Raw genomic sequence first — 24,300 nt, forward strand, 5'->3', positions numbered from 1 at the left:
ACTATTTAATTTGTTTACATGATCTTGATTCAATTTTTATAGTTACTAGTTATCAAGAAAAATTTCCATTTTATTTCTATTTTCAAATTTTTGTGATATATAGGCTTCTGAAGTAAAACCTAATAAGTCTTTGTTTTCCATCATGTCTGTCCTTATGTCTCCCTTATCATTTCTGACTTTGTTGATTTGAGTACTCCCCCTCTGCCTTTTGGTTAGTTTGGTTAACTGTCTATCTTGTTCATTTTTTCTCAAAGAACCAGCTCTTGGTTTCATTGATTTTTTGAATTTTTCTCATTGTATCTAATTTATTGATCTCATCCCTGAGTTTGATTATTTACAGCTCTCTATTCCTCTTGGGTGTGTCAGCTTTTTTTCTGTGCTAGAGCTTTCAGGTGTGCTGTTAAGTTGCTAGTATGCAATCTCTCCAATTTCTTTATGAAGGTTCTTACTGCTATGAACTTTCCTCTAAGCACTGCTTTCATTGTGCTCCTTAAGTTTGGGTATGTTGTGCCTTAATTTTCTTTGAGCTCTTGGAAGTCTTTAATTTCTTTTTTATAATTTGTCCCTGATCCAGAGGTCTTTGAGTAAGGAGTTATTCAGTTAAGATGAGTTTGTAGGCTTTCTGTTGTTTCTCTTGTTGTTGAGTTCCAGCTTTCATGGTGGTCTGATAAGATGCAAGGAGTTATTTCAATCTTCTTTTACGTGTTTATACTTGCTTTGTGACCAAGTATATGGTCAATTTTGGAGAAGGTTCCATGAGGTGGTGAGAAGAAGGTATATTCTTTTCTGTTAGGTTGAAATGTTCTGTAGATATCTGTTAAGTCCATTGGATTCATGAGGTCTATTAGTTTTCATTATTTCTCCATTTAGTCTCTGTCTCGATGGTGTGTCTATTGGTGAGAGTGGGGTGCTGAAGTATCCCACTATTAATGTGTGGTGTTCTATGTGTTATTTATGCTTTAGTAATGTTTCTTTTTTTTTAAATCAATATGGGTGCTCCTGCCTTTGTATAATAGACGTAGATAGCAGTTGAAGAAAAGAAACAGAACAAGAACCTACCATAGAGGTCCTCTGAAAGACACCACCCAGCAGGGAATCAAAGCTGATGTTGAGACTCACAGCCAAACTTCAGGGCTGAAAACAGGGAGTATTATGGAAAAGTTGGGAGATAGAATGACTTGGAGGGGACAGTAGCACCACAAAGAGACTAAAGGACACAACAAATACTGGCAGAGGAGGTAGGGTTCTACAGAGAATGATATATTAACAAAGGACCATGCATGGCGAAGACCTAGACCCTCTGCTAAGATGTAGTAGATAGACAGCACAGTATCTTTGTGAGTCTCATGTATAGGGAGTAGGGGCTACTTCTGACGTGGACTCTGGTGTCCACTTGTTGATCACTTTCTCCTGGAAGGGGGCCCTTGCCAGGCCACAGAGTAAGAGGATAGAGACAGTTCAGATGAGACTTGATAGTCTGAGGTCAGATGTTAGGGGAGCAGTATTCCCCCTTTCTGATGTCAAGGGGGGGGGGAGATGGAGGAGAAAGAAGAGAGCAAGTAGGGGCATGAGGGAGAGAGGGTTGGATCATGAGGTGACAAATGAGGGTGCTAGGATCAGATCAGGATATAAAATGAAAAAATTAAAAAACTCAAAATAAAAAAGATTAAACATCTCAGTGATTTTTTGTCTACTTAAGGTAGCATATTAATTTAAAATTTTTTTCTTTTCTATAATTTGAGTTATTGCTTATGTTCATTAGAGATTAAAATTTATCTAGAATTGATTTGTTTTTAAAGACATACTTGTTTTTCTTTTAAATGTATGAATGTTTGCCTGCATGCATGAATGCGCACCATGTACATGTGGTCAGTGACCACCGAGGCCAGAAAAGAGCATTGGATCCTTTTACCTGGAGTTACAGGTCCTTGTGAGTCATCATGTGGATGTTAGCAACTGAGCTTTAGTTCTCTACAAGAACAGACAGTGCTCTTAACTGGTGAACTCTTTAGACCCTAGAATTTATTTTGGTTTTAGATATTACTTAATAAACTAGTTTTATATAGCTATCAAATATCTCAGATAATTAATAAGCTAGCTATGTTATTTTCACCAAACAAGTAAAATTGTGATTTTTCTAGACCCACTGACTTAATTTTATTACTAAACCAATTGATTTGATTTTAAATATATTATTTTTCAAACATATGTTTTAGGATCACTTTGTAATTATAAAGGCTCTTTACTATTTTTGTTCTAATTACATAAGTGATGCATTTAAATGGTCAAATATTTTTTCCTGGTACATAGAATATTAGTAATGAAACATTGTGCGTTCATATATATCAATTCACTAAATTATAAACATTGTTTGAATTCTACATAAATCATTAGCTAATTCACATAAATTAGTTATAAGCCTGGCTACAGAAAGGAGAAATTAGGTGATTTTATAAATAATTTATTAATAATACTAAAGTTTTTACTGTGTTAAATTTTATTACTTGATTATAATTTCTTGGATCCCTATGAGTTTTTAAATGAAGTTTTTGTTTGCATTTAATTCTGAAAATGTGTTGCTTTTCTTAACATTGCATTTATTTTTGACATAATGCATCATAGTCACACTCACTCCCCACCCTCTGTTTTCTCCTGCTAGTTCTTATCAACCTTATAAGATTCTTGCAATTTTCCCTTCAACATTTGTTCCTTCTTGTTTTGTTGGGTTATGGTTTTATGACTCATGAGTTTATTTATTTTTTCAATTTATTAATTTATTCTTGTTACATCTCAATGGTTATCCCATCCCTTGTATCCTCCCATTCTTCCCTCCCTCCTATTTTCCCCTTATTCCCCTCCCCTATGACTGTTCCTGAGGGGGATTACCTCCCCCTGTATATGTTCATAGGGTATCAAGTCTCTTCTTGGTAATCTGCTGTCCTTCCTCTGAGTGCCACCAGGTCTCCCCCTCCAGGGGACATGGCCAAAGTTGAGGCACCAGAGTATGTGAGAAAGAGGGGCATGTCCCATGAAAGCCTTCACTTACCAGGAAACTGAGACAGAGGGGAGGACATTCTTGTGGGACTCTAGATGAGAGAAGCATGGGAGAATGGCAAAGTAGAAGGATCCAGAGGGTCCTAGAAGCCTACAAGTAGAACATTATGATAGGCAGATTTGGGCCCAGGGGTCCCACTCAAACTAAGGCACCAGCCAAGGACAATACAGGTGGTAAACCTTAAACCCCTACCCAGATCTAGACAATGGACAGAACACTCTCCACAGTAGAGTGGAGAGTGGGATATTACTTTCTCACAGACTCATGAGTTTAATCAAGGCCATCAACATGTACATGATGTGGATCCATCTACTGGAGAATGTGGGATTCATTAGTGAGTTAAAGTCTGAAGACAGTGCCTCACCCTCATTCAGCATCCAATGACTGTCAGTAGCTCACCACAGAGTAGTTGGGTCCCAAGAACATCTTCCCAATAAGACTGAATATTGACAGGCCCACTCTTGTGCAGAGATAATACTTTGCACAGCAGATGATTTTGGCTCCTGAGTTCATGTCTACAGTTTGCTTTTCATGTGCATTTTATAGCTTTCAACAGCATCATCTTGCTCTTATATTGAACTTTTAGTTCTTCTTTTGGATGCTCTTTGATATTAGTAACTAACATAAATGGCCATTTTAGTGTTCACCATTCTAAAACTACATATCCTCAACAGTTTGGATAGCAATGAGTCTCTAATGTGCTATTGTTCACTCTAAAAAGAAGCTTCACTGATTAAGGCTAAAATCCACATTTGTCTATGGTACTAAATGTTTAGAAGGCAATTTGACACAACAAAGCAATAGTAGTGTCCCTTCCTTTTGAAGATCTTTTTCCTCCCCATAAATTAATTTTTAGCCAGTATTTCAGTTGCAGAAATGAATTGTCTCCTCTTCTGTGGGTTTCAAATACAAGCAGTCGTTAGTAGGTTACCTCAATAACACTACCACACCAATACATTCACTTTGCCTGACAGATCAGTATTATAGCACACTAAGCCTATCATTGAATAAAAGACAACTGGTGGCTTTTCTTGGTCAAATATTTAACAACGTATTTCTTCAACAATGGGAACATTTCTTTGGAAGTTTTGTTTTTGGGTGAAAAATAAATAATCCATTTACTGGAACAGTAACAATAACAAGTCAGTATACAGCTTTTTATAGGGAAAGTTGAACAAATACATACAAACCATAGAATAATTTCATCATAGTCTACCTTGACAAACAATGAATTTATTAAGCTTCTTTACCATACATTGGTGAGGTGTCAAATAGCCCTGTATTATTAAAAAACAATATAATATAATTTAGCATGTATAACAACTTATAAATGACTCATCCCTGCAGCTCCCTGTTAGAAATACAGGCAGCTTGGCCTGCTAGAGAGTCTCTTTATAGTAACAATTATTACTACTTGTGTAACCTTAGGGATGGGCCTTGTGAGTATTAGAAGTTTCAAGAGCTTCTTGGAACTTATGAGTTGTTTCCATCCTGAGTCTTACAAGAATTTCTTTACCACCCAGGAGAGATAGATCAATCCAAAGAATGGTATACACCATCAGCTTTACTGAAACAGATATAGGCCTCCTCTGAAGTCTTTAGATGGGCTTGTTGTGTAAGAAATAGGCAATACTCGTCTTGGACTTTGAGAAACTCTAATTTAAGAAAGGCCAACTTAAGTCAAGCTTGCTTCCATATATCCACAAATAGCAAATGTTTCACCTACTTCAGTGGTAGATAAGTACATGCAGAGAATACTTAGGAATAATCTTCTGGAATCTTTTAAGAGAGCTTGCTATTCTCTGTTATCCCCCTTTCTATCCTGATTATGATTTGGAAAAATAGACCGCTTGGTTCTTTCACCAACAAACTATATATTAAAAATTCTTCAGAAATAAGGAAGTTGATATATTTTTATCCTAAAAATTTGAAATCCATTGATAATCTTAACTCAAAATGAGATATTTCTTTTGGATGTCCATCAGCTTGCAAAAGCAGCAGCCAACTCCAGATTTTCCCTGAAGCTTAAATGTCAATGAACAGCAGAATGTGCTTCTTTTCTCTTTTTAACGTAACCAGAGAAGAAATTCTATTAACTAATTAATTAAAATACTCATATTCTTTTCAGCTGAGCTTTTTCCAGTTCCACATGAGGCTGAAGTGGTTACATGTTTACAAAGAAATGGTTCAAGGCATCAGCTCAGGATTATGTACTCAGAAGCCTTGCCATTTACCAGATCACTGGTTTGAGAGCATCATACTTTCATGCACATACTGGGATAATCCCAGATAGAAGAAGACTAACTATATATATGGCAAATGGAGGAGAAGCATACTAAATGGGAGAAGGGCAGTGTCTTAGTTACTTAGTTCTATTGCTGCGAAGAGACTACTCCTGTAATGGAGGCACTTAATTGGGAGCTAGTGTATAGCTTCAGAGGCTTAGTTCATTATCATCATGGTGTGGAGGCAGGCAGTCATAGTTCTTGAAAATTAACCGAAAGCTTTACATACTGATCCATAGGCAGCAGGCAGAAAGAAAAGTCACAGTGCCTGACATAGGCTTTTGAAACCTCAAAGCATACTTCCAGATAAACACCTCCCCCCAAAAAAGGACACAACTACTCAAACAAGGCCACACCCCCTAACCCTTCCCAAACAGTGTATCAACAGTAGACCAAACATTCATATAGATGGTTAGCCTATGGAAGCATTCTTATTCAAACTATCACAGGCAGTCAAAAGCAAAATATGGAAAACGCCCCATATGGTTAGTTATGAATAATAAATGAATTCTTTTTGGCTTTATAAAAAGGTTAAGATTGAGTTTGCAAATATGTAACAGAAGGAAATGAAACTGCATGTTTTAAAGGCAAGAAATTGAAGAAAGTATATTGAAATTTATTTTTTTAACTCTCTCTTTCCTTCCCCCCTCCCTCTCTCCCTCCCTCTCTCTGCCTTTCTATCACTATCTCTTTGTCTTTGTTTCTGTCTCTGACTCTCTTAGTCGGTGTCTCTTTCTCCATCTCTCTGTCTTTCTGTCTTTCTCTGCCTCTCTGTATACCTCTGTCTCTGCTTCTGTCTTTCTGTATATGTGTGTACACATCTGAATGCAGATATTCCCAGAGGTAAACAAAGAGCATCAGATCCCCTTGAACTGCAGTTACAGGCAAATGTGAGCCATCTGATGTAGAATAAGAACCAAACTCTTAATGACCAAACCATCTCTCTAGCCATGAAAAACTGATAAAATATTCCAACCTGGATTCCTCAGTGACCAGGCTCTGTTGGCGGAAAGGGAAACAGATAGATTGGGAATACTGTTGAAAAAAAGTACAGGCATAAGGAAAGCATGGCTCCTGGTAATTTAAATGAGTATATATGTTCAATGGCTTAGAATTGTCATCACATACTAGCAAAACTGATCAAGTTGTAAGCACAGTATTACTGAGACTTTTGCTCTGTGCATGTGAGCAAACCTAACAAAATCATTCCTCTATTCTTTTTTTTGGAACACATTCAACTAGGCAAACTTTGTGGTAATTGTATGAACAGGTTTTCTTATAAACAAAAAAATCCAAATCCCATTAGACATAAATGATCCTTGATTTTCACTGGTTATAACTCTGTAAATCTATCATAAAGTATATATGGAAGTAGTACATGCCGAAATGAACTGAATACGCCTTGCCTACTGACTAATTTGGCTTAGCAAGGCAATCCACTGCAGTGTATTGTTTACCTCATACTCTTCTGTGGGCTTGCAACAGTAGCACAGTTCTATTTGTTGCAATATCAGATTAGTACATCCTTCTTCACCTCACAACCTTAGGAAAAGATAAAACCTTCAGCACTCCCAATACCTCCCTACTGAATGTGTACTGGTTTCACACAACCCTATAAGTACAAAAAAATAAAATAAATGTGTGAACAGTGGATCGCTTGAATCTTCAGACACATTCTTTAAACTTATAGTTTGACCAGCAGCACACTGCACCCCTGTGGTGGCCTCAACAGATTATAGCGTAACTGAAAATTTCCAATTGCCTACTACCATTGTAGCTGTCATAACAAATTGCAGTGTTACTCACACAACTGTGGTGAATTGGAGGAGGTTAACAAGCTTGCTATCCTGCCTCTAATATAAAACTACGGTGCCTACAGTTGCTTATGGTGCACAGTACTTGGTAGTGATAACTCCTATTTGACCACAGTATGAATTTACTGTACTGTATGTTTTATCATTGTCAGGCAGTACAGCTTCACACATATATTCATATGCGTTTTTAGTTTACACAATATGTATTGTATAAAATATATATTTTCAAATATAAAAATAACTTTAAATCAGAAAATAATAAGCTGAAAGATTTATCAAAACATTCATAGTTATTTGTAGATAATTGGTTTTTAAGACCTTTTTCTTCACAAATAATTGTGTGAGTGGGTGCATGTGTGTGTGTGTGTGAGTGTGTGTGTATGTGTGTGTATGAGTGTTTAGCTGGTCAAAGATAACTTTGAATTTCTCATTTTCCTGACTTTATTTTTCTAGTATTTGGGTTCCAGGTGTGCATCACCAAACTTAAGTTTTCCTTAGCCATATTTTTATGGTTATCCTACAACTAATTTCTCAATACAAGTGGTAAAAATTAAAAAGATGGGATGAGTGAAATAAAATGACCCAAAAATAGTTCTAACAAAATGTAATAAAATTATTCTGATTTGAACATAACAAGTTGAGAGAGTTGTGGTGCATGATGCAGAACTGCATACAATAACTCCTTACCTTCAGTTCCAGTTGTAAAGCTTCCTTTACATTAATTTTTGTAGGGAATACAGTGAACATGCTTGGTCTACACCATTCTGCACAGTGTTGGGATGCTTGTGGATATCTGGCAAAAAATGACCTGGTGTCAGAAGTTCATTACTGTGACTGGGAAGAAGAGAATTGCTTGTTCACAAATTTACAGATAATCCAGACTGCTTCTGTTCCTCTCCAGCACATGCAGTTCTGGATATTTTATCTGAAACAAAAGGAAGTGTTTCCTTGTGTGGCAGCTGAAAGATACCCATGAGCTTATTCCATGTAGCTTGACACAGTGAAATAGTCACTTAGGGGCCGTGTATGTCCCCTTTCTCCTCATGCTACAAAACATGGACTGGGTAGTGTGAAAGTAGAAAGTGGGGGAAACAACACTTTAAATGGTAGACTTTTTTGGGTAGTGATTTTATTATTATTATTTTTAATTTGTTTACTTTACATCTTGATAGTAGCCTTCTTCTTCATCATCTCTATGACCCACTCTCTCTCCCGCATACCCGCCCTCATCCCCCCAGTCCTCAGAAAGGGGAGCCCTCCTCCCTTATCATGGGATGTCAATCTATCAAGGCTCATCTGAGCTGCCTGCATCCTCTTCCTCTGTGGCCTGGTAAGGCCACCCAAACACTGGGAAATTGTTAACAAGTGGGTACCAGTGTCCATGTCAGAGGTTACCCCTATTCTCCATATTATAGGGCACACAAGGAGACTGTGTTGCCTATTGACTACATCTGAGCAGGGGGTCTGGGTTAACAATTATAAAACCAAGTTTCTTGAGCCTTTGATGAAGAATCTGAGTGAAATACTTTCAGAGTATAGACATGAAATTAAAGCAAATATTTAACCTTTCATATTTGAGTTCTGTTTTCTCCTTCTGGAAAGTGCCAAGGTGGGTTATCACTGTTCTTTACTTCTTTTTATCAAACTTGTGTTTTAACAGAGGCTGGCCTTGAACTCCTGATTCTTTGCCTCCATCTCATAGGTGCTGGGATGAGCCTGCCTCATCACTTTTTCCTTCATACATTAAGATACTTGTAAGACACAGCTCAAGTTGTTTCACTTCTGTTTTCAAAACAATTAAGGGTATCATTGATTTATTAAGATAAGGCTTATGAGATGTACTTGACTTTGTGGGTTCACAAGAGTTGCAAGCCCCATCTCCTCTTTCATTTACTTCAACTGGAACATGACACCATGATTAACCCACTGACCATGCCATTGAAATAGAAATGCTGAAAGAGAAATCTTTACCAATATTTCTATTACTAGCATTACTATATAAAGTTAGTCAGTTAAAGAAATACTCATATTTTGTTCTCTTCACTTTTAGTTTCTGAAACAAATTCAATGGTTTCTCAATATTTATCTTTTTATTAAAAATAATATATTTTATATTAAAATATGACACTTAAGGGAGAAAATCATCAACTCTACTTTATTCTTTTTCAAAGAATTCACTTTTAATGACATGTAGCTGTCTGCGTATCCATGTGGGTTTATGCACAGGGATGCAGTGCCCATAAATGCTAGAAGACAACAGATTCCTTGGAGTTGGAGTTACAAGCAGTTGTGAGGCACAGATGTGGGTGTTGGGAACTGACCTTAGGTCCTCTGCCAGAGCAGTGAGTGCCTTTAACTGCTGAGCCATCTCTCCAGCCACTTTACTGTAACTACTACTTGTATTGGTATCATGGGAGAGAGATAAAAAAAATTGGTATAAGTTCTATGCAAATTTGTTTACAGCTACCTTTGCTGAGTCTATCCTTCATGTACATTATCTTTTCCTCCGTAAGGACATGTTTCACTACATTTTTTATGTGTGTCTGTGGAGGCCAAACTATAGCACACATGTGGATGTAAGATAACAGCATTCAGGAGTTATTCTTTTCTCTTTCCACTATGTGGATGTTAGGGAATGTACTCAGGTGGTCAGGTTTGGCATCAAGCAACTGTATATGCTGAGGCATTTCATCAGCTCTTCTCTCTTTTCATAAGCATTCAATTTTTAGGATTCAGAGTTCCAATTCTTATCTTCGAGATACAATGCACTTCTCATACTCAGTTTTATTCCCTAGGTGAGGTGTAGACTGATTGCTATGGTGTACATGGCACATGCCAATTTCAGGAATGTTTACGGGTTATGGGGGGTATTTCACAGAGTGCTCAAAACAGGTGTTTTGTTTTGCTTTGCTTCTACTGTGAACTTCATTTTTTTTTCTTTGATTGCAAGTTTGCTTAAAATGGTGTCGTTGTGTTCTCTGCGCTAGTCTTGAGCTTCTGAACTCTTAAGTATGAATGAACCTCACAACTCAGTCCTCTTGATGCTGGGACTAAAGATGTGACTCATTAGATCTGGCTTTGCTGACACACAGGACACATGCACAGCTCTCTACCCCTAGGAAAAGAAGGTGAGGACTGCCCGCGTTAATGAAGATCCATAAACTACAGTAGCCCACTCAGCTTTAAGTATTGCTAAAAAACATGCCATTATAATATTTCACAGCAGCAGGTTATTTTTTAAACACCCAATGTTGTGGATTGAATTGAACTCGGGGCCTATTGCATTTTAGGCAAGCATTCTACCATTGTACTATATCCTCAGCAAACAGTAACACTGTGATTCCAAGAAAAAGAGGGGAATTAGTCCAGGAGCTTACAACATGAACCTCTGAGGCTTTTTGTGGCTTGTCTTAAAGAATATTGACATTAATATAGTCAGGAAAAGCTTGAAAATGATGTTTGAGACCCACAACCAAGACAAAAACTCAGGAGGTTTGGTGTGCTTTTAATCTAGTAATCAGAAAGATGAAGGCAAGAAAACCTTTGGCTACATAGCCTAACTTAACCAATGAATTACAGGTTCTAATGATATATTTAGATTCAAAGAAATAAAGTAGAGAAGTCTTGAGAAAGAATTATGCCCCAGGTTGGCCTCTGGCTGCAGCATATAGGTCACACAGACTAACAAGCACACAAGTGTACATACATACACAGATTATTTTCATATCTCTTAACTAATTTTTTATTTCCTTCTAGCATTCTATAGGCACTTCATTAGCCCCCTTCAAAATAATCCCTATGCTAATTATACTTGAAGCAATATTGAGTTCAGTAAGTGCAATCATTTAGATACCAGGCAAATGAGGAAGGGAACCATAACCCTCCACAAAGCCATCACACCAACACAGTCCATGTATCTTTTTAAGTGCACATCTACCTTACAGCATCCAAAACATAAGGTACTATGAACTGCTCCTTGTGAACCCCTACTTTATCCATCTTACCTAGACCTTGTGCCAATAACTGCACTGTTGTGAACTCATGAGTCCAACGGTCATGTCGTATTGTGTCATGTACAGTAGAGAGAGCTTCACAGTCTTGTTTCCCACCAGATTTCTCTTGTAGGAGTTTGCAGGCTAGAGTCAGATATACAATTTTCAATGGCAACTGTTGCTAGAGTCATGGACTTTAGCAAAAGAGAAGAAAATCACAAGCAAAAGAAGGTGGATGACCTCTGGAGGCCAGCTGGTGGTAAGTTCTATAGCATCGAAGATGTAGTACTTCAGTAGGATAGACACATTGTTTAAAAACTTTAGAAATAAAAAACAAAGAAAAAACATGTTTCAAATATTCAGGAAACGTATAACTCAGTGAGTGTTTTCTTCATGACAGACATAGTCATTCAGAACCCTTAATTCCCAAGATATTTCACACTGCCTACCCACCCCATTGCACATCCTTGACAGGAACTGAACACTCTCCTCTTCTCTTATCTCCCAAGGCCCCTCTGTAGATATGGGCAGAAAAGAGACACAGAGCCCTTATTACTTTATAATAAATATTGAAGTAAAGCATTGATTGACTTAATTTCATTTTACTATTTTCATCCTATAACCTAAGGGTAGTTTTCTTTATCTCACAGCAATATAAAATAAAATAATTGCTCAGTTAGTAAGAAATTATTTTGAGAACAACCATTTTGAATATATATATTAAATATATACCTAAGCTTTGGCTCTGTTGACTGCTGTAAAAAAAATGATATGGTGTGGGATGGTCTAATGTATTTTGATGCTAATTACTGCTTGCTGTCTCTATGACCCACCTTTTGATTAGTAAAAAGCCATGGCACCTGGGCAGGGCAAAGGAGATAGGTAGGGCTTGGAGAGAGAGAGAGAGAGGAATCCTGGGAAGAAGAAAAGAGACCCAAGGAGAGACCCAAGGAGAGGGAAGAGAGGAAGGCCACCATGTGTTAGATGGAAAAGAAGCACATGGTAGGCATGGATAGAGATTCAGCCCAGATAAAGAACATTAGCAAGTATTTGGGATTATAGGTAGGAGGTAGCTTGACAGAAGTTATTAGGAGCAGATGGCATGAGATTGGGGCAGGTATAATATATATGCCCCACTATAAGTGTAGTTTATAGAATTAGTGTCTGCTCTGCCACACGTTACCCAAGGCTATTTTAAAATATAACAAGTGTCGGTGTCTTGATTGATCGCTAGCCAGGCCTACTCATAACACAAATAATTTAAAAACAATAATTATATGTCCAAAAAAGATAGAAAGATTTGCCTTAGCAAGTTCAGCATTGCTGAAATAAGTTAAAGCAAAAGAAAAACACCCCAAAGCTTTATCATGGCTAACATGATAAATAGAATAGGACATGGGTTTAATTTGGACAGTATAGGATCTGCCTTGAACTAAGAGAGCGTGACCATGTTTCATAGCCATGTCCCTGCAGTAGATGCAAAACAGCTGTGGTTTCAGGTTTGATCAGTGTAAGGGGCCTCATCTTATGTCCTCCAGTTGCAGTGACTCTGAACAGAAGTGACAAAACCTGAAACTTCTGTCGGCATCCTGAGTAAGTGTGGGAAGGGGAAATGTTGTGTGGGATTGCTTGAGAATGGAAGAAATATGCAAACATCTCTGTTGCAGACAGTAGTTCTCTGTGTTTATTAGAGAGAAAGTGAGGAATTCTAGAAAAGATTCATGTAAGGAGAAAAGGATCAAGTCCATATTAGTTTGAATGGAAATTAAGTTACCTTTTGAAAGTCTTACAGGGAACACATGCTTGATGATGACTCAGTTGTGTGAACACAAATGTTAAATAAATTGGCATTGTTTTCTGTTTTCTCTAAGTAAATCTCTGATGCAGAGTTAGAAACTTACTCCATGAGATCCATCTAGGCCCTTTAGGCTTTCATAATTTCTGTTGTGAAGTCAGGTGTAATTCTTTATATGTGCCTTTATATGTGAATTAGCTTTTTTCTTTTGCACATTTTAATACTCTTTCTTTATTCTGTATATTTAGTGCTTTGATTATTATAAGGTGATAGGATTTTCTTTTCTGGTCCAATCTATTTGGAGTTCTGTATGCTTTTTTCCCCTTAAGATGAGGTGATTGATTTAATTTAATTTTTTACATATACATTTATATTATTGCACATATATACAGTAAATTACATATAGCAAGAAGAACCAGAACACAATCAAGAATTATATACATTGTTACATTCTTAGTGTTTTGGCTATTTGTATTTGATAGTCTTAAAGAAAACACCTTTCCTATCTTAGTGCATCTAAAATTCTGGATGTAAATCAATCTACATCACGTATAGTCATTATCAACTTAAAACATATATCTAGACCTAAAAATATCTTAATCCCTAAACAACTACACTTTTATTGTAAAACTAAGCTACCTGGTCTTCAACTCCATCAGAGACATGAAATGGAATAAACTTGATTACCTGAGTATGGCAGGAGTGCAGGTTAGTAGCTTTCCAAATGAGAAGATGACGGAGACAGTTTTCTACCTGAATAGTCACCCAAAACTCTCTATCATGTTGAATCATCTTCTTTATCCTTCTGGCTTAACATATCTGACAGACATATTTGTGAGGCAGGAGCTATGGAGGACTTGCTTACCCTGTCTTAGCAGAGTTTAGCTGTTGACTCTGTATGCATCCAAGCTTGCCCTTTTTTTTTAAATGCAGAAGTCTGTCTGTGGTAGAAATGAGGACACTTTCCCCAGTGGCTTGTTTGTCACACTTGATGCCATCTCCATAAGGAGGTTCTTTCATGCTCATCATCCTCTTTGAGGTAGTCTGGGTGTTGCCAGGAGTTAACCTGTCTCATTGTCTTTGTTGTATGGTGGAACATCTTTCGAGTATATTCCCAGGAGTGGGTATGGGGAGGATTTATTTAGGCTCCTGGTTTCAGCCTGTCATAGGATGGGTTTGGTGGTGATCGAGGCATCATGAGTCCATGCAGAGATATTTCACTTTAAGATGATAATATGCATAATCTTTTCTGTGTTTTTCTTTATTTCAGATGTGCATATATGTGTGAATCTGTGTACATGGAGTGCTTTCTTGGATGCTTTAGTTATAGGAACTTGTAAACTGCTCTGTCATCTTTCCAGTTCCAATACCTGGTTCTTGAAAATCTCACTCCCACTGCCAAGAATGTGCTCTCACATTGATTTCCCACCTAAATACTGAATCTTCTGGTTCCATGATAGTCACCCTTCCATTATGAATCCATCACAGGCTCCCATCTCTTCATTTCCCAACTATCTCCACCACTTTCATTTTTAATTAGCATCTACCATTTCCTATATGTCTATTTATTCAGACGGACTGTCATTGTAACCCCCTGAAAAGATTTTGCATTTATTTATATGGAAATGATAGAGAATTTATTGGACACTTACTTTCACTGCCCTCGTGACCAGGTTAATGCATGGAAACTCGAAATAGAGGTTTCAGAGGAGATTCTAGTACAGCACTAGAGATGACACAAATATAGACAGGGCTTCACGTAGGCCAAACTATCTTCCTCAAAGAAAACCTATTTGAAAACCATGATTCTGAATCCTCACATTTATGTTCTTTGAGCTAGTTTTAATCTGGTGAACTGTAACTCATAGGGATACAAAATAATTCTCATTTACAAACATGTATATTCTGTCAAGTGTCTTTGTAGTCCTCTGTGGAAGATACTTTACCTCTGTATATTCCTTTTATATTGACCATCTAAAAGATGTCTCATCTAAGGGATCAGAATACAGGATTACCAAAACAGAGTCAAAGCTTCTTTCTGACTTTGTCCTCTCATTCTAATACATTTGTTGTGCTCCTATATCTGCACCCAAGAAACTCAAATAACTGTTACAATAGCCTAATAGGAAGGAAGCCTAGCCCAGAAATGTAAGATCCTGTAGAAACAGAATGAGTTTTCACTTCACCTAAGGTGTGCTGATCACTGGTGCTTGATTAAGCCCATAGTCCTTATCTTGATAGACAAATATTTGACAGAAACTGCCTGAAGGGGAGATTCTTACATCTACCTGGACAAACGCCATACTGTGGATTCTATTCCCTGAGAAAGAAATTCTTTTTATTGCCGCTCACCAAATGTTTGTGTTTTTTATTGCTTCCTGCAAAGAAAATATTTGTTTCTACCATTTCAATTCCTGTAAACCAGTCTAACTTTGAAGGGATTTCCTTTCAATGAGCAGAGAACTCAAAGACTACTTGTTACCTGACTTATAAATGCTGTAAGAATTTGGAGGGGCTGCTGTACCCTTTCAAAGCATTAGGCTTAGATATTCATCCTGCACATGAAATGCTTAACACCAAAGCATAAGGCTTGGTTGTTCTGCCTGCCAATAAAATGTTTCTTCTGTCTTGTGAGTACATGATTAAATTCTGTTTTTTTTTTTCAATAAAAACTCAGCATTTCTTTCCTGTGAATTGTCAAAACTAGAATTCCTTTTACCTAAGATGGGTGATGGAATCCAAAACCAACCACAAAATCCAAAATGTTATTCTAATTTTTGCCTTGTTTTCATCTGTAAATTGGCCATAAAGAAATCCAAATCAACTGCCTTCCCTTGTTTGATGATAGGTCATGAGACGCTCATTCCAGAGTAAGTTCTGTTCCATCCTAAAGAGACTCTATACAGAGTCAAAGGAGAACAAGAATAGACAAGACTTCCCTGGCCCCCTCCTTTTTATAAGATTGGGTCATGCATTCTCATTGTCTATATCTCTATTTAGCTGTGAGAAAGAGACCACCAGTGTACTCTCAAGGCTTAACTTAGGGCCTGTTACTCATTAAAATATGGTCTATGTTTTTGCTAATATAGTCTGCTCTCTAAGCCAGTACTATTGGTTTATAAAACAGATTATCATAAAAGTCAGGAATGATTGCACATGTCTGTAATTCCACTTAGAAGGCAGAGATAGGCAGATCCCTGGAGCTCACTTATCAACCAGAATACCCAAATTGGTGAACTCCAGATCCATTGAGAGATGCTGTCACAATGGGAAAAGCATTTAAGAAACACTCTCAAGTAGCCCAATAACCCCCAGTTTGAGTGTGTGCACATGTGTTCGTGCACCCTTTCTCGTTCATACACATATGCATCAATCCATAAGAATGTGGACGTGTACAACACATATAAAGTTGTGCCACTGACCCTATCAATACCCACTCAGTTCACCCCGACACTTACCTATTATAACTTTAAAAATAGTATTTACGTAGCCTGACTCTGTCCCCAATTCATGCAGACTAGAATATACTGTATCAACCATTTCAGGCTTTTAATGGCTGCCAGAATGAGTACAGTTGACTTGAAAGGAAAATTAAGAACCGCAGAGCCCCAGACTCTCCTTGCACAGGGGAGGGCAGAGCTATTTATCACCTCTGCCTACAGTTCCACAGGCCAGGTGCGCTGCTTCGTTTATGAATGACTTGTTCTTATGCACTGAAGTTCTGTGTCCTCAAAGGGACCATTCCTATGCTTCTTTTTTTCTCTAGTTCTGAGCGCCTAGGGAGTGATTGACCTTAGAGGTGTCATTCTTTATGCAAATGAAAAGAAGCTTCCCTCTTGTTCTAATGCAATGGAAAGTGAATAGGTCCCCTGGATTTCTGCTTTTTATTACCCATTCTTCTGCTCTGAGGAGAAGCTCTTGTTCATCCAACTTTCCAGTGAAGTGCTCACATGTCCTAGTCAGTCACTAAAGCTTATAGTTATTAGGTATTTCAATTTAATATTCTTAATACATTTGCTTAGGAGTGTGACTCCTTACTAGTGATTTGATGTGGCTAAAATAATTCAGGAAGGCATTAGAGTACATATGAGTATTTTATATTTGATTAGAGGCTTTTATACTAGATTGAGAAGTAGCTTTAGTAACATTTTTTTTAATGGAATAAGCCTGCTTACCAATTGTAACAAGAATAAATTAATAAAGGAGAAAAAAAAGAAAAAAAAGAAAATTGGTATTACCTATAGAGATAGTGCTTGTCTTTCCAACGGCATCTCAAATAAGGGTGTTGAAAACAGCAAATTATGCTTACCTAGGGCCATGAGTTTCACTATATTAGAACCTTGTCTCTCATCCCAATCTAAAGAATAAAACTACCCTGCAGTCCACAAACAAAAAAATTATTCAAGCAAAGAAAAATAAGTCAACTAGCACATTTCTTAATTTTTCAGCCTTGCTTAATTTGAATTTTCTGTTTAATTTCATACCTTGTTGTGTTTGTCACCTTTTAAGCAATGTAACATAAAAAGCCACAGACACTTATTTATACCATGATGAAGAGAAGACTACACAGGCAGCCCTCTCCTCAAACAGCTCAGTTTATAGTTAGCATGTACACCATCTCTTAGGTTTAATCACAGGAATAACCCTGTGATTTCTGCTTTACTCTGACCCACCCTGCAATTTCATTCTGTTAAAAAGGGAGGCTCTCAGGCCACGGTGGGTGGGGAGCCCCAGCAAGCACTGCTACTGTAGCCTGAGTTCTCTTCTGTTGAAGCAAAAGCCACCATCTCATCTTAAAGGGAACAAAAAACAGTTCAGTATTTTTTCAGTTCAGTTTCAGTTTCAGTGACCATGACCGGGAAACAGACTTAGGTATCCATGTTCCAATGTGAATGCAGTTTCATAGTTTTATAAAATAAAGAAAATCATAATTCAAGGCAAGATTAAAATGCATTGGTGAATACATCAGAGAGACAACTATGAGATGGAGAAAAGTCTTCTTCTTCTTCTTCTTCTTCTTCTTCTTCTTCTTCTTCTTCTTCTTCTTCTTCTTCTTTCTCCTTCCTCTTCTTCCTTTTCGATCTGGAATTGCAATAGTGAGGTGTTTAAAAATTTTTATTATAATTTATTCATTTCCTTAATGTTATCTTCTTACTTGTATCTTACTGTTCCCACCCTCCCTCTCTCTTCTGCCTTTTCCCATCCCCTCGACTTGTGACAGAAGGGGACCTCTTGCACCACCATATTTCCACAGCATATCATCTGGATAGCCTGCTTCCCCTAAAGGTGATAAAGGGGATCCCCATTGGAAAGGAAGAAGTCAAAGTATTGCTATCTGCTGATGATATGATTGTATACATAAGTGACCCCAGAAATTCCACTAGAAAACCCTGACAGCTGATAAATGCCTTCAACAAAGTGGCTGGGTAGAAGAATAATTTTTTAAAACAATCAGTAGTCTTACCTGGCAGTGGTGGCACACGCCATTAATCCCAGCACTTGGGAGGCAGAGGTAGGTGGATCACTGTGAGTTCGAGGCCATCCTGGTCTACAAAGTGAGTCCAGGGCAGTCAATGCTACACAAAGAAAACCTGTCTTGAAAAGCCAAAACAACAACAACAACAACAACAACAACAACAACAACAACAACAACAAAAAACAAAAAACAAAAAATCAGTAGCCTTCCTGTATTGATATAACAACTCTTCGGTTCTCTATCTTCTATTATTTAGATGAATACTATCCATAGTAAAGTTTAGTTTTCCCCTGCAATCTGTGAGGATTAATTCCAAGGTCTCCCAGAGATATCAAGGCACAGAGATGTTGACCTCTTATACAAATTGTATAGTGTGTGAATGTAAGTTCCATATGATCTCTTGTGTATATTAAGTCATGTCTATAAGACTGAAAAAATAAGGACCATGTCAATTTGTTTTTTATTGTATTGTTTCAGGAATATGACAAGAAAATAACTATACATTTTCAGTTCAGAAATAATTTTAAAAAATAATATTTTGGGTCTGTAGTATTTTGAATCCTGGTGCAGAGCACCGAGAAGTAAAGATTGATTATAATTTATTTTATGTAATGTCAATATTAACGTCCCCATTAAATTACAGATACTTTCATTAAGTTCTACAATTCTCTCTCTCTCTCTCTCTGTCTCTCTCTCTCTCTGTCTCTCTCTCTCTTTCTCACTCTCTCTCCTCTCTCTCTCTTTCTCTCTCCACGATTTCCTTGTCAGAGAACAACTTATATAATTAAGTATAGGTACTATATAATTTGATTATCAAAGATTCACAATGAACACATTTAAATCATGGCAGGTGAGGAGCAATGAATGAATAAAACCAAATAAGCTGCTTGAGATAACTGCTTCAGTTTGGAATCAGGATGTGAATTCTGTTGATCTGCTTTCTTGACTTTCCATGCTTGCAGCCTCCACAAGTCTCAACAAAGCCACATGATTTGATCACAGGTGTTTGCAAATTATCAAAAGTATTATTACCACTAAATGGAAAATAACTGTTATATACCAGTCACACCTAATATGACTTCTTGTGGACATGGCATGAATTTCAGAATAACTGAACTGAAAAACTTCATGTATGCTTAAGTGAAGCTAATGGTGTTTGGTTTGTCTAAATTAGGTTTTATGATGCAACGATGAAATGCCACAACTAAAAGACAAGTTAAAGAGAGGAAAGGTTTTTTTTTTTCTTCTCATGGAAAAAAGAAGGGCAGGGACCTGAAAGCAGGTGCTGATGCAGAGGGCATGGAGGGACTCTGCTTACTGGTTAGTTACCCATGCCTTGCTCAGCTTGCTTTCTTATGTAACTAGGACCAACAGACTAAGTGTGGCCATAATGGGCTGGGGACTCCCCCATCAACAACTAATTAAGAAAATGTCTTATAGGCCTATCTACAACCAGAGCTGATTGAAATATTTTCTTAATTGAGGTTTCCTCCTCCTAAATGACCCCAACTTGTGTCATGTTGACAGAAAACTATCCAGCATATGGTGTATTCCCTTATCCTGCTTTCTCTACTCTGGCATTGTAGACATTAGATGCTTGGTTCTCCTGGCATACAAATGTTACCTCTAATAAATATCTTATAATAGACTTCACAGTTGTCACTTCCTGAAAGGTACGTACTCTCTCCTGAGCTCATCTTCTCACCTTGGGAACTTGGGGGTATAGGATTTTGACACTTGACTAAATGGAGCTCTGTCACTGTAAACACTCCACTGTTTATTAACATGTTTAGCTATGCTGATTTCAAAGTTAAGTGCAAAAGATACAACATTTCTAGGATTCTGTCTATTACTGTTAGTTTAAGGCCAGTGGATAGTACCTTTTCTTCCAGTTAAGTCTGAAACTTAAAAAAGAGGTTCAACCTCTTCTAAGCAAAGATTAGAAGCCATCATCCAGCTAAGTGTGGCTCCAAAGTGTGCTGATGTGAGATAACTATGTAATTGAAATTGGTGAAAGTTCTCAGAAGGTACTTGGATGATCTAGTTAACAATTTTCATCCCACTTTTATCTCTTTTGTTCTGTAGACATGTATTTCATATATAGAGTTTCTTACTATAATAAACTAAATCCCATTTAATTTTTTCTTCTATTGAATAAAAATCATAAGATGATTTTTACTCGACACTTTAGTTTGGCTGATCTCACAGGAAATAGACAGGCATTAACTTCTAGGGACTTAGTAATAAGATTAAACTAAGAAGAAATGAATAGAAGGATCATTCAGAGCAAAGCATGGTCTGCAGACACTGCCTTTATGAACCAATCCAGGGAACAAGAATTTCTTTAATGACCTTTACAGGGGGAGATTTTGTCACCTTATTAAAGTGGCTTTCCACAGTATTGGGCTAAAAGGATCCTCTTAAGGAGTCTTATAGCTGTAGAACTTGAAAACATATCTAGAAAGATAGTGCTGAAATTACAGTGAAGAATCTTCAGCTCTGTACTATTGATCTACCACCTACCGTCACAGTAATCCAAATGCCTTCTGAGTACTTGTGAGGGCTGAAGAGCCAGCTCAAGATCTATTCCACAGCCCACAGGAGTTTAACTGCATGGGAAAGGGTTTCATTTCTTAAATAAAGTGCTGGAAGCACAGCTCTTCCTATTATTATCTTGAACCAATTTTGATGCTTTAAATATTGTACTGTTTTACAAAACGCTTTTCTGTGTGTGCATGGTTGCATGTACACTCACACAAGTATCCACACGAACCCAAATTGTAATCTCAATTTGGTGTCATTTCAAAGCTTGTCCACTCTTTTTTTTCCATCTAACAGATGCCTAGAAATTCAGTTTAAGCTTCCTATTCTTTATGGTAATTTAAGAGAGTTCACAGCCATAATCTACAATGGAAGTGAGCTAACATGAAAATTTTGCTGGACTGCTTAGCACGTTATAAAGTCTTATGAGATTTCAGTTAGCTCATTTCCTTCTATCTTGATAATTTCTGCATTAGCATTTCAGAATGCCACCCCTCTCATGTTTCCAGATGTATTGATTATAGAATCAACACCCTGACAGCAAGTTTGGTGTATGCATCTGTCTATGACTTCGCTCCCATTGCTTGTTGCCTCCAGCTTCTGGGAATAAATAGGCTTCCTGAGAGCAGAAACAAGGCTTTACATGCGTGTCACTCTGACACATGGCATGATACACTGAATAGATGGTCCAATGTTGGCTGAACATTGGATACAGAGGGGGAGCATGAATGAGGATCATATCTAAATATTCAGCAAACTTCCGGGGAGGAAGGCTGAGCAACAAGAAATATGGAAGAGCTATCTGTAACATTTACTGACTCCTTAGTGTCTACATAGCTAAGATGTGTTTGCATATGCTGTACAGTTACTTTACAAAGTATCCAAGTAGATTTTACTATTATTTCTCTCTCTTACACTGGAAAAAGGGAGGTTAATATTTTTACTCATAGTAAGCTGGAGTGAGATATCAGCCCAGGCTCAATGTCATGCTTCCTTCCATAGTAACTATTTTTTGATATTTCAGGAGTACTTTTTGATAACTATCTAATATAGAAGAACCCCTTTCATCTTCCTACTTCTAGACAGCCTCAAACATCTTTGGCAACAGCACGAGGCAGATAAGAAAATATGTCACTTCAGGGGCTACACTAATCATCTACTGATCACAATACAGACAAAGCAATGAACCTCGCCACCTCTGTGATTTCAGCAGAGGGGGGCACATGAGGCAATGTGATCTTTCTGGTGAACCTGCCATTCTTATTGTATTACCCCTGAGAAGAAAAATGACAGGTGCACTCTATGGAAGTTCCTGTATGTATAGTCTTGAACTCATGCACGTGTGGAATATATTACCTGTCTCCTAAAATTTATGTTCTCCTGAGTCACTGTAATTTTCAATGTGCTCCACTCTTGAGCTGTACACAATCATTTAGTGTATCTGTTTCTCTTCCATAGTCTAATGCAGAGGTTAGCAAACTATTGCCTGTAAAATAAAAATTAATTTACAGTTTTACATAATTAAAATATAAAGAGCAAATTAATATTTAATAATACATTAAAATGTTATGAAATTCAATTTCTATTTTTCCATGACTGTGTGTGTTTGTGTGTGTGTGTGTGTGTCTGTGTGAGGGGGGCAGAATTGGGAATGTATGTGAGTGTGCAGACTTGTGTAGAGGCCAGAGGTCATCCTTGGTTATTGTTTCTCAGGAGATATTTCTCTTTGTATTTAGAGACAAAGTTTCTCAGCATCCCAGAACTTGCCAATTAATCCAGGTTGGCTGGCCAATAAAACTCTGGATCTGTCTGTCCCTGCCTCCCCAGCACTGAGATTACAAGAGTGTCCAACAATATTAAACTTACAAAACCCTTTTCTTTATATATTTTAACATGCTCATATATGAATTACTTCACTGACTGAGCTGTCTTCCCAGCCTTCCATGACTTCTTTTCCTTAGACAATGGCTTATCCCTTCTGTTTTTGCATTCAATACCTTTTAGTCTTTTAACCTATATAACCTGAAGTTTGACACAAAGTATTTGCTGGTCCTTAGTAGGAAGTATAGGGAAGGACCTTTTCCACAGAATCTCTGAGTGAGTTTTTCTTCATTGTTCTTTCATAATTATTCTGCCCTGATCTGGTTTCCTTTGAAGTGTCTGTAAGTCACATGTTTTTCTGATTCTAACAATGTGAGCTGTACGAACACTCATTTTATATCTTGTGAAAGTCATTGTCATTGGAGAAGTTTTAAATTGTTCTTTGACCTTTATACATTGTTTCTGATTATTGACGGAGACTTCTTTCTAACATTAGTTTTTCCTTGGCCCCATCTATTTCTCCAGCATCCCCAAACCAATAAAATATTTTAGTTTCTATCTGCTACTAATAAAAAAGAAGTCTAACTATCTCAAATGTTTAATCCTCAAATCGTGGGGTATATGCTTGTTTTTCATTGCTGTGTCCAAAATTCCTGGCATTAATAACTAAAGGAAAACAAAAGTATTTATTTTGGCTTACAGTTTTAGAGTTGTTAGTCCATCATATTAAGGGACATTCAAATCATGGTGACCATGAACTGAAAAGAGAGAGAGAGAGAAAAAGGGCATCGAGGGAAGGAGCGAGACAGGGAGATACAGAAAAAGAGGGGGGTGAGAAAGATGATTAGATATCTTCATGGACAGACCTACCTATTTATTTTCTGTTGTTAGGTTTCACCTACCATACATATCAGAACTTGGCAAAACAGTGCTTCCAGATGGATACTAAACATCCAAGTTCATGAAACAGCAAGATAAATTTAAGGACATTCCCCAATCCAAGGATAAGGAGGTGTTCACTTGAAAAGCTCTTTGGAAAGTCAGAGATGATTCAGTTGAGGCTATTGTAGATGGCCATATTGGTGATATATTTTTCTGGGAGACATTTTACTCACTCCAGCGTATGTACCAACAAAATCAAAATAACAATTGCATTAAAGGTCAACCTTGAGAATCAATGAGTTTTATCAGTTATTTAAGAGACTTTTCAGCTCTGCAATTGCTGTATTGCCAAAAGCCCACTCCCATGGCTGTCTATCACACTTGTAGATAATTGTAAATACTGTTAATAATAGCCACACTGTTTGTATGCTGGGTAAGAAAGGGATTTGAGCCTTGTAAGCTGGTTTCATTTTTTTATTTAACAGCTTTATAGCCTGATTCCAGCACCCTCCATCCTCTGCTCCCAGTCTTGACCTCACTGGTTCCTCCCCCACTTGCCCCCTCCTTCTTCTCAGAGAAAGGAGGTGCCAACACACCTTGGCACCTCAAGTCACAGTAGGGTTAGGTACATATTCTCCC

The sequence above is a fragment of the Acomys minous genome (genome assembly GCF_964271855.1).
Source record: "Acomys minous genome assembly, chromosome: 17".
NCBI lineage: Eukaryota > Metazoa > Chordata > Mammalia > Rodentia > Muridae > Acomys > Acomys minous.